This window comes from Dermacentor albipictus, chromosome 5 (assembly GCF_038994185.2).
Source record: "Dermacentor albipictus isolate Rhodes 1998 colony chromosome 5, USDA_Dalb.pri_finalv2, whole genome shotgun sequence".
In the NCBI taxonomy this organism is placed as follows: domain Eukaryota; kingdom Metazoa; phylum Arthropoda; class Arachnida; order Ixodida; family Ixodidae; genus Dermacentor; species Dermacentor albipictus.
The window spans coordinates 9,871,037-9,886,826 of NC_091825.1; the positions used below are offsets into that span (position 1 = coordinate 9,871,037).

Consider the following 15,790-nt stretch of genomic DNA (forward strand, 5'->3'; position numbering starts at 1 on the left):
AGTTATTAGTGTTGCCTCTTTTTTGGAACTGATTTGTGTACGCGTAAATTTTCCTCTCGCGACTTCATTTTTTTTTCACATGCTATACGTCGCCTACTGCCTCACCCTCTTTTTGTTTCGATCTTCACGATAGCCTTAACACATTATTTGCAAGATATCTGAATTCAGCTTTTTCCTTCTGGGCGACTTTTACTTCCTGAACATAAAATGGCAATCCCAACTTGTTTCTTTAGAGCACAACTCGTCTGAGTGTACTCAATTCATAAACCTATTTTCTGATTTCAACCTCACTCAGCTCATCCAGCAACCAACACGCATTACTCCTAATTGTTCTAACACCCTAGATTTGTTCCTCACTACCTCACCTGACCTTGTTTCTGCAATAAGTTATCAGCCAGGAATAAGTGATCAGTTAGTGTTGCATTTTGATATTGAGGCTTGTGCTTGTATAAAAAAAAGTGTAAAGCATATCCGTGATTTTTCTAGAGCCGATGTTCCGGCTATGACGGTAGAAATGGAACACATTGTTGATGAATTTATTGCCGAGTTTGATCAGCACTAGGTCAACGAAAACTGGTTGGTGTATAAAAGCAAATTACTGTACCTGACTGACTGTTATGTACCCAAAAGAATTGTTCAATCTAACCAACGTTCCCCGGGGTTCAATACAACATTACGCCACCTACGCAACAAAAAGAAGCGCTTGTTTTGATGCGCGAAACGTTCGAATCTCGTAATAAGTTGGTCAGATTTTTAAGCCAGTAACGCTGCTTATGTTCAGGCGGTTGCTCAAGCAAAACAAGTTTTCTTTACTATTACGCTTCCTTCGTACTTGCGCAGTAACCTTCGCAAATTTTGGAGTGTTGTTGGCAGCAAAACTAACAGGCAAATACATTTAGAACATTCCAACATCCCTGTTCCTGCTAATGAATGCTGCATTATGCTGAATAATTCGTTTGCATCAGTTTTTCATAAAGTGTCACCTGTTTGTAACCTTTTGATTGCGGTTCGGAATTTCCCACCTACGGATCCCACTGTAGTAGATTGGGATGGTGTAATAGATCTAATTAGCGGCTTAAAAATATCATCTGCAGGACCCGATGAAATCACGTCGAAAATTCCAAAATGTACTGGCGTGTATTCATCTGTTATTCTCTCTAAAATTTTCGAACAGTCCTTACAGTGCTCAATCCCACCTGACGATTGGAAAGATGGGAAGGTGGTTGCTGTTCACAAGTCAGGTACTACACATTGACCCAAGAACTATCGCCCTATCTCATTAACCAGTATTCCTTGCAAAATTCTAGAACATATCAATAATTCACAACTAGTTAATTTCCTAGAAACAAATTCATTTTTTAAACCTTGTCAGCATGGCTTTAGGAAGCACTTTTCATGCGAAACTCAGCTAATATCATTTACCAATGACCTGTTCTTTAATGCTGACCTAGGTATTGATACTGACTGCATTTTCCTGGATTTTGCTAAGACATTTGATATAGTCCCACATAATTTACCGATCCTTAAGCTCAGTAAACTCAATATTGATCCTAATGTTTTATCTTGAATTAAAGACTTCCAGACAAACAGGACACAATATGTAACAGCTAATGAGTACTCTTCTCCTTCCTCTGCTGTAAAATCGGGAGTGCCACAAGGATCGGTGCTGGGTCCATTGCTTTTCCTCGTCTATATTAACGACCTCCCTGACTGCATTACTTCCTCTATTAAGCTCTTCGCTGACTTCTGTGTACTTTACCATAAAATTACTAATCCAGCTGATGCATGCAAACTGCAAAACGATCTGAATAATGTGTCACTCTGGTGCAGTAAATGGCTAATGCAACTTTACATAACTAAATGTAAAGCTATGCAAATTTCCAGCCGTTCAAAATGCAGCGACACGTGCCTATACTTTCTTAACAGTAATCAGCTAACACCTGTTGACTCATACAAGTATCTCGGTCTTCATATCACTAACAACCTCTCATGGCACACTCACATTGAGTATGTCTAATAATGCTAACCGCATGCTTGCATACCTGCATCGTAATTTTGCATCTGCACCTTCATCCCTTAAAGTAATTCTTTACCGAACGTTGCTACGATCAAAGCTCGAATACGCATGCGCCATATGGGATCCCGCTCAAACCACTCTAACTATTGCCCTCGAATCAATCCAAAACCATGCAGCTAGATTCATTTTATGAAATTACTCGTGTCATTCCAGCATTAGAGCAATGAAAAATACTATAGAAATATCATATCAACCCGTAGAAAATGTGCTCCCATTTCGCTATTTCATAAAATTTTCCACTTCAACCCTGTATTAAAAGAGCAGCTTCTCACACAGCCATTTTATGTTTCATCTCGTTCAGATCATTGCTATAAAGTGGGCGTGCCGTCATGTAAGACTAATCTTTACAGTGATTCTTTCATTCCTCGAACAAGCACGGAATTGAACCATCTTCCCACTGCCATTGCCGCCATCACGGACACTACGAAGTTCAAGAACGCCATTCAACATATATCATCATATGCCTGGTCGCGCCCACTGCAGGGCAAAGGCCTCTCCCATATTTCTCCAACTACCCCGGTCATGTCCAGGGATTTTTAGCACCATCTGCTGCGTCGCAGGTCTGACTGGCGCCGTGGTCAGTTGCTTCGCAGCTGCTGGGGATTGAGGGCCGGGGTTTGATTGTTGTCCTCATATAGGAGGTTGTGGCCAAGTACTGCACCAGGGTGGCCAATCCTGCTCTGGTGAGGGAGTGTGTTACCGGTTCTGGTCACAGGGATCAGGCTGCACTATAGGCCTGTTTATGCAATTTTATCAACAGAGATTTTTTTGTTAATCTGATGGAAAATTGCGCACCACCGGGATTCGAACCACGGTCCTCTTGCACGAGGTGGATGCTCTAGCTCTACGCCACCGCTGCACATTCAACATGCCTTTGCTTAAATCCAATGTCATTTGCACAAATTGTTTATGTTTCCCCCACTCCTTTCTGTAGTGCCTTTGGGCCCTGAAAGTAAGTAAGTAAGTAAGTAAAGGAATTCTGTACATGACAAGTAGCGAATGGGACATATTGACACGTTTCATCGTACTTGCATTGTGCAGAAAAAACGATTCCACAACACCCTTCCCAGCAACATTATTTAAGTTGCGAGAAAACTTATGCACATATGGCACAACCTTCAACAAATGCCTCTTACAGAGATTTCACCTTTCAGCAAGTACTTTTGGCACAAGGTACAATGCAAGTGTGCTTACCGCATACAGTAAAACTGCGTTATAATGAAGTTGAAGGGGGGATCCTAATTACTTTGTTATAACCATTAGTTCGTTATAGCCACTATCCATTTCTATCCATAATTAGCATGCAAGAGAGGATGTATTCACCACCAAACCTCACAGCAGCGCACCATGCGAAAAAATTAAAAAATGGCCGTCGCACAGAAAAAAAAAACAAGTGAAAAAAAAAACAGCAAGAAATTGATACTTTATTGACGCCAAACAACTCATCACTGATCGATGAACCAGCTGGTGGCTCACTTAGTAGAAAAAGACCTTGATACATTTTTGGCGCGTCTTCGACAAGTAAATGATAGCTTTGTCAGCTGCAGCCACTATTTCTAGTCTGTCCTCACCGTTATTGTGAGTGCCAAAGAAGCGGCGCGGCAGGTCTTCTGCATTCAGTACTTGTGCAGGCGTCGGTACGTCTGGTTCACCAATATTAGGCTGTGGGCTGTCGTCGACACACTCGTCAATGTCGTCGTTAAGCACTCCTATCCCCGTGCGCAGAAGTTACCATATTTCCTCGAATTTAGGCTGACCCCGATTCTAAGCCGACCTCCTAAAGTCCGAAGCCAACAATCATATATATATATATATATATATATATATATATATATATATATATATTACCTCGAATGTCGGCCAAACAAAAGAAGCGAGAACAGCATTCACAAAATGCAAAGAGCATTTATTGAATCTGAACGTGCAGAGCTCATTTAACTTCGTCGTCGCTGTGTTTTTTGTCACTGTCACCTTCAAACAGTGCACTATCTTTGGTACCGTCAAGTGCATTAGATATGCTGTACTTTTCAAAGGCGCGCACGATCAAAGTACCTGGGATGTCGTTTCACACTGCAGCTACCCAGCCCGCCAGCTGCGATAGCGATGCACGTTTCATGTGGCCCATTGCCGTTAGCATGTGGTCTTCGTCAGTCAATCAGTCCATGTAATATATCTGCAGACGATCCTTGGAAGATTTGTTGATGCAGACATCAAGTGGCTGCAACTGGCCCATCATGCCGCCCGGCATGACAGCGAGGTCCATGTTCGCTTGGGCAAGCACAGCCTTCGCATTGTCGGTCAAGTGCCCACGGTAAGATTCGACGACAAGGAGCGAGTTCCTTGTCAAAAGCGCTCCTGGACGCTATCGCCACACAATCTTAACCCACCCTTCCCCCATCGCACCCGTCACCCACCCGTTCTCATTTGCCCGCACAATGACATTTCTTGGGAAAGTTTCTCGAGCAGGCAGTGTCTTCCTTTTAAATATCATATAAGGAACGAGTTTATGTCCATCAGCTGTGCAGCACAGCATCACAGTTGCGCGCTGCTTCTCATAGCCCGCAGAGTGCACCTTCAAATTAAAATACACAGTCGTCTGGTCAGCGTTGACAATTTGCCCAAGGTTGTAGCCTGCCACTTCTCTCTTTCGCAGCACGTAGCACTGAAAAGCTATCAGCTTTTCTTCGAAATCGCTTGGCAGCTTCTGCGTGATTGAAGTGCGACGTCGGAGGATGAAGCCGAAGTGCTTCATGAATTTCTAAAGCCAGCTCCAGCTGGCTTTGAAATCATTTGGCGTTAGGCCTCGCTCCCTCGAAAGTTCCCTAGCTTTCACTTGGAGCACTTCTGTTGTCACTGGAAAGGGAGCTGCTTTCTGCGTCCGAACAAAGTTGGCCAAAACTCTCTCCACTTTGTGGTGACGGCCTTTCTTTGGTCCTCTAAATGCCATCCTCATTGCGGCGCACGCAAAAAGCTGCTGTCGTCCCCTCCAACGACGGACGTTTTTCTCGACGACGCTGAAGTCCCGCCTGGCTTGAAGGTTCGAAGATGCCTCTGCGACTATCAACTTTTCGCTTGAAAACAGCACTGTAGTGGCATCTCCTGCTTGGTGCCATCATGGTAACACCATGCCGCACACCGATATGGCTGACACGACACAGGTCAAAATGACGACCTCACTTGTGCACGGTTGGCTACCGGCAGGGCTAGTAGCAGCTGCGATACTGACTTTTCTAGATGGCACTAGCTATGCGCTATATTTAGCAGTTTCAATGAAAAACTGGCGCGTTTTTTAAAAATCCTCGAATCTAAGCCGACCCTAGAGTTTAGAATATGATTATTTGGAAAAAAAAAACTATCATCCTAGATTAAAAAAAATATGGTACGCCTCTGTTAGCTCATCGGTCGTCACTGCATCAGAATCGGCACTGACGTACGTGCAGAGGTGTTGTAGTCGGGCACAATGCCAGCGTCAAGGAGAGCGTCCCACGATGCTAGGGCTAGGTCGCCCGCGGCATCCTCACTGGCGACAGCACCGATAATATTCACTGTAACCGCCGCTGCTGATGTCAAATGAGGCATGCATGAAGTAATCGGCAATCGTGCTTGCCGGTACAGCCATCCAAGCAGACTGAAGCTTCTCGATCGCCATGTACAAGTCGATTGTGGACTCGTGCTTCATGCTCATATTGAGCAGAATCCAGGCGATCACACACTTGCATAGCCTGACTTAAGGTTCGTGATAACTCCTTCATTGAGGGGTTGTACAACTGCAGTGCAGTTTGGTGGCAAAAAGCCTAGCTCTACGTTCTTGAGCACAGCGGCAGTGTGGTGGGCCGCGCAGTTGTCCAGTACGAGGCATATCTTTCGGTTCTGCTTGCCCAGCCGCTCGTCCCACTCCCGCAGTCATTGTGCAAAAATTTCTCTCGTCATCCCAGCCTTACGGTTGGACACAACTCACTTGCAGCTTCGTTTGCCTTTAAAGCATTGTGGTGATGTACTTTTGCTGACCATGAGGGCCGACACCTTTTGCTGCCCATCCATGTTGGCACAAAGCAACACTGTCATGTGGACCTTGCTTTGCATACCAGCCTCGCAGCGTTCAATTCTGAGGGCCAAGGTTTTTTGCGGCAGCATCTGGTAGAACAGGGCGGTCTCATCCGAGTTGAACAAATCCTTGGTACTGTACTTTTCTAGCAGCTGTCCAACGTTTGTCTGCACCCATGCCACTGCAGCGCGGTTGACAGACTGCGCGTCCCCGCTGACAGCCCTGCCGACGATGTCATGGCACTCCTTGAAACACTGCAGCGAGCCGACACTCGCCACAAAATCATTCAATCAGTTCCACGAGAAAGGGGAGGCCAGGAGACGCGCATGGGAGATGCAAACGTCGCACGCTGCAAGACATTCCCTGACGGGCACCAAAATGGTCAGTCTCAGGCTCATTGTGGAACAAAAACTTGACGATGATTATGTTATTTCCTAATGCGAAACTTGAGTGCAGCTCTTCAGCTGTTTCTGCTTTTCTATATACCGAGCCAAATAATTCGAGCAAGACACGTATGTACAGTTACAACTTTTTATTCTTCCCTTCTTCAAGAAACACTCCACTCCCAGTTCTTGAGTGCCATGAAGGTAGCTTTGTGGTGGGAGAAATAGATGGATATATGCTAGACTTGCTGCACCAATGCCTGATTCGGCATAGCACACCTCTGGATTCTGGCGGCGACGATGCTGGACTTCTGCTCGGGCAGCTCGTTTAGCATCAGAGGCAGACTAAGGACTTCCACCGGTTGCCTCGATCATGGCTCAGAAAGAACAGGCGGAGAATAAGCTACTTATATAGGCAGACGGATATTATAACATTGCTACGGAATAGTATTTCCAATGACGAAAAGGCGAGCAGTAAGAAGACGACGACGATTGGAGGCTAGCGCGGCCTGTTGCCTCTTGGCCAAGTGCGGTGTATTACATTGTAAATACACCTGTATATAGCTTTTCATCTGCGTCTTCTTACGTAACAATATAAACCTTATGTGAGCGTCAGACAATCCATCTGGCGTGGAACATTTCGCATCAGCCGCCGCAAACGGAGTGTAGCTTGACACAGCTGCCTCGCTTATCGGGAGGTTACGGGAGGCAGCGCATAGGCACATAGGATCGTTGCACGGGGAAGAGATGGCAGCAACTGATTGATGCCGTCGCTGATGCTGTCACCGAGTCAGCTGAAGTTTCCTTGCATTTCGGCTTGGGAAGTGCGCACTGTGATCTGCTGATACCGAGCTGGTGCTTCGGCAACCGGAGAGCGGTCGCTGCCAGGGAGGAGAGGAGGGGGGGAGGGGGTACGCGCAGTGGCGAACGGCAGCGGCTATGTGTTTTGGCTTGGGCAGCAGCGTATCATCGAGATCAGCCGCCACCGAGCCGGCACTCTGATTGCCGCCGCACATGGGTGGCATTGAAGGAGGAGTGAAGAGAGCAAGGCTTGCACCGTGCGCGAGAGTGGCGCCAGGAGCGCATGCAGCTAGAGCAGCGTGCTGGCCCCAGCTACGGAGCTGGTTGCGCGGCGAGGCACGACGGCACCGTGAAACACAGGAATGGGTGCCAAAGTGCTGCGCTCTAAAAAAAAGTTCGCTACACCCATTGCGAGGAAATTTTAGCTTAGTTAAAACGAGCATCTATTGGAACTTCAAGGGGAATCAAGATTGCTTCGTTTTATCCATTTGTTCGTTGTAACCTGTTCCGTTATAACGAAGTTTTACTGTACCATGCAATTAATAACGGATATAGTCTACATGTAGTGGAGACTGGCTTGTGCGAGGCTTACCCTGCATGTGCAATCGGGAAAGGGCGCGATTCTCCTTCATACCGTGATGCACAATGGGCGCTACGGCTGGGTTCGTTGATATGGTGCAGAGAAGGAGCCATAGACAGATCATCAACAAACAAGGGTTTATTATCCTAGGATACAACACAATGCTACATTCATGCCTTGTGGGCAAAGGCTTGCTGCAAGACTGATCGAGTGTGTGTGCCTGCACTGAACATGACATTATGCAATATACTCATGACTTAAACATTAGGAAATGTTTTTTTCATTTTTTTTTCATTTCATTTTTATTTGGGCAACACAAATACAAGGTTTGCCCGCAAGGTAAGGCAAAAGGAGGGCGTAATCCTACTGACTAAGGCGTTTACCTCGCTGGAGCAGCAGAAGTAGCAGTCTACTGATAAAACAATGAACAACTAATAAGACACAAAACTTCAAAACTATTTACAGCAAAATTTTAAACACATTGAAAAGTATCAACCGTTGCCAAATAGCAAGTAACTAAATAAATACAGCACAGCAAAAATAAGAACATTCTGGTACACAAAAGTTAAACATTCAGAATATAACATTAATAACATTACTATTGACATTAAACAATGAAACTTTATTAACATTCTTTAAACACAATGTGATCAGAAAATATGTTTTGTATTGCATGTTAATATTTGTGAATTGTTCTAGAATTTATAGCTTCGTCAACAATGTTAGGGCACGTATTACATAAACACATGGTTTTATATTCAGTCGTTTGTGTGCCATATTTTGTCTTTTGTTTCGTTATTACTATTGATGTGTGACGTAGGTTGTATCCTGTGTCTCTACTCAGGTAATGAGTTGAAAATAGTTCCCTGTTGCTGAAGATCTCTTTAAATAGCCGTATGCAGAACTTTGCTTTGCAAGAGTCTCTGATATTAGGAATGTTGTAGCGCATCATTAGTATAGAAGATCCTGTGTATTGTTTCGAGAATTTCAGCAACCGAACAGCTCGTTGTTGCAGTACTGCCAATTTTTCTATACATCTGTTTTATTATTGTTTCCCCTTACTAAGAGGCAGTAGCTAAGATGCGAGTGCACAAAGGAAAAGTACAATTGCATGAGAAGCCTGATAGGCACAAAGCATCGGATCCGTTGCAGCAAAGCCAACAGATTGTGCAACCTTAGTGCGTACCTTATTTATGTGCTCTGTCCAGCTTAGGCTTTCGTGAAATGTAACACCCAGAAACTAATGGCTTGAGACACGTTCAAGTTGCGATCCAGAATAAAAAAGTTTTACGCCGTAATCTGCTTGCTTATTCTTGGAATAAAAAACTAAATTTCGTTTTTTTTTTTTGTATTTAAGTCAAGTTCATTTAGATAGAGCCACTCGCTAAGTTCTTGTAACCAATGGGTTGCGGTAACTTCTAGTTCGTGAAGGTCTGCTCCGGAAAAAAGGACAGTGTCATCAGCGTACAGTATGATTTTCTCTGTCCGTGGAATGTTAGGTCATTTACGTAAATAATAAATAATAACGGTCCTAAAATGGAGCCTTGTGGTACCCCATATTTAATCATGCTCTTTTCAGAACTGTACCCTTTCAAGGAAGTATACTGAAATCTAGGTTCAAGGCAGCTATGCATAAGTTCCAATGCTATGCCTCTAATGCTATATACTAGGAGTTTCTCCAGTAATATATTGTTTTATGCTATCAAAAGCCTTGCGAAAGTCTAGGAATATACCAATGGTAAAGTTTTTTCGATGTTATCTATAATTGTATCTCGGACTCTTAATGCCATTTCGGTCGATTTATTCTTCTGAAAAACATATTGCTTATCCGAGATAACGCCTTTATCCAGAAAAAAACTATTTAGACGCTTATATGTAATGCGCTCAGCCACTTTGGAAAATACCGGCAATACCGAAATCGGTCTATAATTATTCAAGTCATTGTGTTTTCCACCCTTAAAGATTACAGCGACACGAGCTATTTTCATTGTCTTAGGAAAAATTCCACTTGATAATATACTGTTACAAATGTGTACCATGGGGCCACAGATTATGTGAGCAACTGCTTTAACCCTTTGACGGTTTTGGCCGTACATGTACGGCGACGGTTTTCTGTCCCGCAAGGTCTTCGCCGTACGGGTACGGTTTCGACCCTCCGTTTGAAATTTCGCGCCATAATGACGATGCACGCTTAGTGGGAGGTGCTGCCACCTCTTAGGACTTACAAGAAGCATTTGAAATTTGTGCTACCTTCTTGGGGAGATAAACAAAACTGACTTCAAGCTGCAGCGCGTAGCGCAGACTGCGGCCACACCCCTTTTGCGGTTTCGGTTTCGCCGCGTGATCGCAAAGGAGGCGCGCTAAACGTCATTTTTCTCTTTGTCGGCACTCTCTTGCAGATGCTATGGAAGTTGATTTCTATCTTGATTGGCGCTGCTCTTAGCTTGTTTATAACCGCCGCTCGCGAGGTATTCTCACTCTCAGCGGCAATGCGCTTTCGCGGTTTCGGTTCCGCTGCAACGGAGGCACACGAAACGTGATTTTTATCTTTGTCGGCACGCTATCGCAGGGGCGGCGGAAGTTTATTTCTATCTTGATTGGCACTGCTCTTAGCTCGTTTATCACCGCCGCTCATGAGGTATTCTCGCTTTCTGCGGCTGTGCAGAGACTCGTGTTTCAAGGAGTACCACACTCTAAAATACTATTGAACATATTGCAGTTCTGAGTGATGCCGACACCAAAATACTGTTCCTAATTTTTTTTTACTATTTATTCCCGACTTTATACATCCTGTACATTCAAGATCCGCAATAAAGTAATTTGACTACCCGGGAAGGTTTTCTTCAAAATAATTCGACCCTCAAAGGGTTAATAGGCTGGGCTTTAATGTCCTCCTTGCCAGCAGCTGATTTGTTACACAAGGAATTAAGAACAGAAAAATCTCAGTTTCAGGCGTAGGCATAAGAAATATAGTCTCGTTGACGCGATGTTTTATATAAGTTCGAATATTACGTTCAGTGCAAAAAGCAGATGTAGAAGTTGAAGCACCGGCATTAACAAAATGATTATTAAATAAATTAGCTACATCGTTACCACAGTATGTGTCTCCATTCACAATTTCGTGTGGCACATTCGGTGAAGATGACCCTATTAGTTCGCGGTATATGTTCCCTGTTTTTTGACCATGAATCAGAGGCTTCAAATCGATGTGCGTAATATTGCAATTTAGCTTTCTTGAGATCACTGCTCAGCTTGTTTCTAACTTGTTTAAACTCTTTAAGCATGCCAGCGTCGCGAGTCTTCAAGAAGTTATTGAATAATTTGTCTCTGTGCTGTATGCACTTGTATAGTTGTTGATTTACCCATTCCTCTCTAGCTTTTTTATGCTTGACCATAGGGACGGAAGGAAATGCTACATTGTATATTTGTTTCACTTTGGACACAAATGCATCGTGTGATGCTGTAGGATCTTCTTCAGCATAAACATCAGACCAATTTACACTGGAAAGTAAAGTTTGAAATACCCCTGTAATGTGATTATTTATGACCCGCTTGAAGTAATGTTTGTTATCCGTGCGCACACGAAATGGCAATGCGGCAAAAAATGGCAGATGATCACTTATGCCCGAACATGTCCCATCTTTTGCGATAGAAGTAAAACATAAATCAATCAATGTTCTTGAGTTCAAAGTTATCCGCGTAGGAAGTTCAATAAGGTTTTCACAGCCATTTGCTAGCATAGTTTCAATAGGTTGGATCCTGTCATTTTTTTTTAAATAAGTCAATGTTGAATTCACCAACAATTACCGATTGTAATTTCTTCCTGCTAGCAAGTTCAAGTACCGAATCCATATAATGAAACAGTTTCGTTAGAGCACCTTGAGGTGGGCGGTAGACAGCACCAATCATAATATTTCGAGAAACTACTGCAACACATTCGAAATCATCAGTCGTACATGTAAATTCAGCCAAGATTTCGCAACAATGACATTCACGAATATAGAGATATGCCACCACCTCGTTTTCTTGACTGATAAATTGAAACGTGCTTGCAGCCCGGGAAATGTATGACGTCATATTCGCTCGCATACCAAGTTTCCGAAAAAGCTAAGAAATCATAACAGCAGTTCAGCTGAGATAGGTATGTCTCAATACGTCTATTCGATTCAGCCATGCTTCTCTGCACCTAGACCCTCGATTCCCCGAGGTGCAGCAGTGCACCCTGCACCCCCGTGCTCGATTGAACGGGGTGCAAGGCAAGGTGCCGCCGCGGTGCACTGCACCCTTGAACCTTGCAGCGGGTGGGTGCAGCCCGGCACCCGCTGCACTTTTTCGTTTGAGGTGCTGTGCACTTTTTTCTGAATTGAAGAAACCTAATATCAACCTGTTTGTTTCTTAAACTTTGTGCATTCATATGAAACAGTTTAAGCCCATTTTCATGGAAGCAAGTATTTTTCATTACTAAACTGCTGAAGGACGTAACACTGTGATATCAGGGTTCGTACAGACTCAAAAGGGGAAAATTCAAGGATATTCAAGGAATTTCAAGGCTCAGTGGGAGTATTTTCAAGGACTCGACACAATGCTACATGCAGCAGTTTTCAATATCAGGTACAAATTTTACTGAACAAAGTCGAAAAAAAAAGCACTTAAAGGAACAGCTTATATTGCACTAAACCAAGATAATGTTACTGAACAAATTCGAAAAAAAAAATCATTTCAAGGAACAGCTTGTACTGCACTAAACCAACATAATATTACTGAAGAAAGTCGAAAAAAGAACATTTCAAGGAACAGCTTGTATTGCACTAAACCAACATAATATTACTGAACAAAGTCGAAGAAAAACATTTCAAGGAACAGATTGTATTGCACTAAACCAACATAATATATGTTCTGTCTTGAAAAACACACTCCAGTGCACTGCACCAATGTCGAACAGCAATCCATTCTGCAAAAGTGCTAATGGCAACTTCTGGGGAGCTCCTGCCGCTTTTCCTGAATCTTCTGGTTGAGGCTACACAGTTCCTCAGTCTTGCTTCGTGCAGCCTTCCTCAGACTATTTGATCTGACCACATACTTCAGATCATTTGCTGCTTCTGCCTTTTCGGCATAGGTATCCGCTGAAGCCTGGAGGTCAGCTATTGTTGCCTCGAGTTTCTTTTTCTTTTTTTTCATTGCGTCAATCTCTTTGTCAATGCAGCGCCTCTTTGATTCCCTTACATCATCACATTGCTTCTTTTTTTCTGCTTCCAGATATGCAGCATACTGCTGCCGGGCAGCTGATACAGCAGTCCTCAGCTCTTTTGTAATAGGGACATTAAGGACGCCCCCTGCCTTGTCCACAGCATCGCACACAATACGTTGCGAAATGTACGACAGGTCCTTCAGGTTTTCTACAGCAACCTGGCGGTTCACGCTAAACCCTCGCTCCACAGTGGCCTGTCCGTGGCTGAGCACGAGCAAAAGTTTGACAACCTTCCACAGTTCCCCACATGATTAATTAAACTGCATCAGCTCAGTCAAGAACTCGTCCAACCTGTTTACGTTCTTCTCAAACATTCGCAGGTTATGCATCTCTTCCTGCAGGAACTCGGTGTACTCCCCTAGTACAGTGTCTCTTTGGTGCTCAGACATTCTGCCCGCTGTAATGAGGGCATCCAACACTCTTCTGAAGCTGGCCAGGCACTCATCTGGTTTAGTACACATTTGTCGTGGGTCCAGAGAGGACAAATTCCTCACGATTGGGAATCTCAGTGGACTTCTCTCAAGCACCTTCTTTGTCACACTGACCAAGAAGCGTTTGCATTCCATGCGGAACTGGAACACGTCCTTTTGGCTTGCTTTAGTTTTCCGGACAGTCTGTTCAGCGGCATGGCCTACATCCACCTTTTCAAGTGGAGTGTGGTTCTCCGTGCTTTCTATGTCCACCATCAGCAGACCAGTGGCTCCTTTTGCTGAAGACAAGACCGAGCACTTCAGAAACTTCGTCAGTAGCTTCCTGACCACAGTTTCCAAGTCTCTTGCAAGAAAGAACACCATGGGCTGATCCGTTTGGTACTCAGTGAGGAATGGCTTGAGGGTCATGGCCACACCCAGTGCAAATTGAAGCTTTGCTAGCAGTAGGTCATCACTAGCAAACTCACACAAGTTGTGAAATGATCCACACTTTGGGGGGCTTACTTCCTTCTTCCTTGCAGCTGCAATAAACTTCTTAATGTCACACCACAAGAGCAAGGCTCTCTCTATCACAGGCACATTCTCCAACCACCGGTGGGCAACAAAGTTCAGGGGAAAAGTTTCCTGACCGGTAACTGCTGAGAAGTCCCTTCTTGCAGGAGAACCATGGAAAAGCGCGCTCAGACTGGAGAGCAGACAGTCAAGTCCCCACTTACTTGCTGTAACACCCTCCCTGTAGGCGTTGTGCATGGTGTGGAGGCCACAAGTCCCAATGTCCAGACATTGAACTTGGTATGCTTGATGCAGGTGCTCTTGGAAATTCTTGAGTAACTTCAGGTTAACATTGGGACCATCCATTGAAATCTGAAGAATTTTCTCAAGAGGGAAAGGCTCGAGCACAGTCAACAGCGTTCCTTGGATGTCTTCGGATGTCGAGTGCCCCATAAACACCGAGGTATAGTACCTCGTTGCCACCTTGTGAGACGAATTCCAAAACCGGATGTGAACATCCAATTGTTTCCGCTGGAGATAGTCGTTCGTGGACTCGTCGAAGAGTACCACGTAGTAATCGCAATCTTTTATATCCCGTTGCAGAGCAGATAAAAAGAAGGGCCTCAGACCATGGCACGTCACATACGCACATTTTTTCTCTCCGCAAGAAAATGCTTTGGCCACGCCACTGTCCGGGAACATACGCTGGAATAGCTGGCCTGCTTCCGACGACGACCGATAGGAGAAATGCGATGTGACAACTTTCAAAGTCCACAGAATCTCTGCGTTCGTCACCAGCTCGTGTGCCTTGCAAGCATCGTCTAGATTTCCCGATTGCGAAGGAGGTGGGACGGCTGACTGTTTCCCCGTACTTGGAACTAAGTACCTTCGCACCGAACTGTTGGCTGCAATCTCCATGACGCCAGCATGCTTAGCACTCTTCATATGGCTCTTTAACGCCGACTCGCCCATGTTGGTGATATCGAAGGTCTTTCCGCAAGGCCTGCATCTTGCACGGTGCTCACTCGTCGTATCTAGTGCAATCCAGTCTTTGTAAGCCTCGTTGTGAAGCCACGCGCCTTGAAATTTGCTTTTCCCAGGCATTTGCTTTGCATTAAGATGTTTCAGCCGCAACAAGTCGGGTGCAGAAGCGACGGCAGAATGCAATGCCGTCAACCACCATAACAAAGCGCCAAGATCAGATTGGATTGAATCGGCTCAAGTTGGCTTCAGAGCCGAGTGGCTCCAGTGTGGCTAACCGTCGCGCAATATTGGCTATATTAGCACACACTGATTTTTTACGCCTGAAACGCACATATTGAAACACGATACTGAAAATACAAATATTTTAACTGCGTTTTTTTTATTAATAGTAATTTGCATGTACAACGCTAGGAATTCAAGGATTTTCAAGGAGCAGCAAAAAGTCCAGGATTTTCAAGGGCCTTGAAAACCAAATATTCAAATTCAAGGGTTTTCAAGGTTTTCAAGGACCTGTGCGCACCCTGGATAAGGTTCCATGTTTGTGGTCTTTGATCCTTAGATGATTTTGCTTAGATCACTTTTTATGGCGAGCCTTATCGCTCGAGCATTCGGCTGCTTGCATACAAAGATAGTTAGTTCCCTGTGAACTCCACACAAATTGGTAGTTTAATTCTCTTGCCTTGTTTTTTGCAAGCCAAAGCAACCGCTTGTTTGTGGCAGTCGAGTTATCAAAAAATTTAATGCCCTGC

The 15,790-nt window shown here is 44.4% G+C and overlaps 1 protein-coding gene and 1 pseudogene across 1 annotated transcript in view; both read right to left on the reverse strand.

Annotated features, from left to right (window-relative positions):
* Positions 1-15,790, reverse strand: part of Galphai (G protein alpha i subunit) — a 185,697-nt gene that overhangs the window by 17,917 nt on the left and 151,990 nt on the right. The gene's annotated exons all lie outside the window — the stretch shown is intronic.
* Positions 12,849-15,366, reverse strand: LOC139059959 (uncharacterized; annotated as a pseudogene).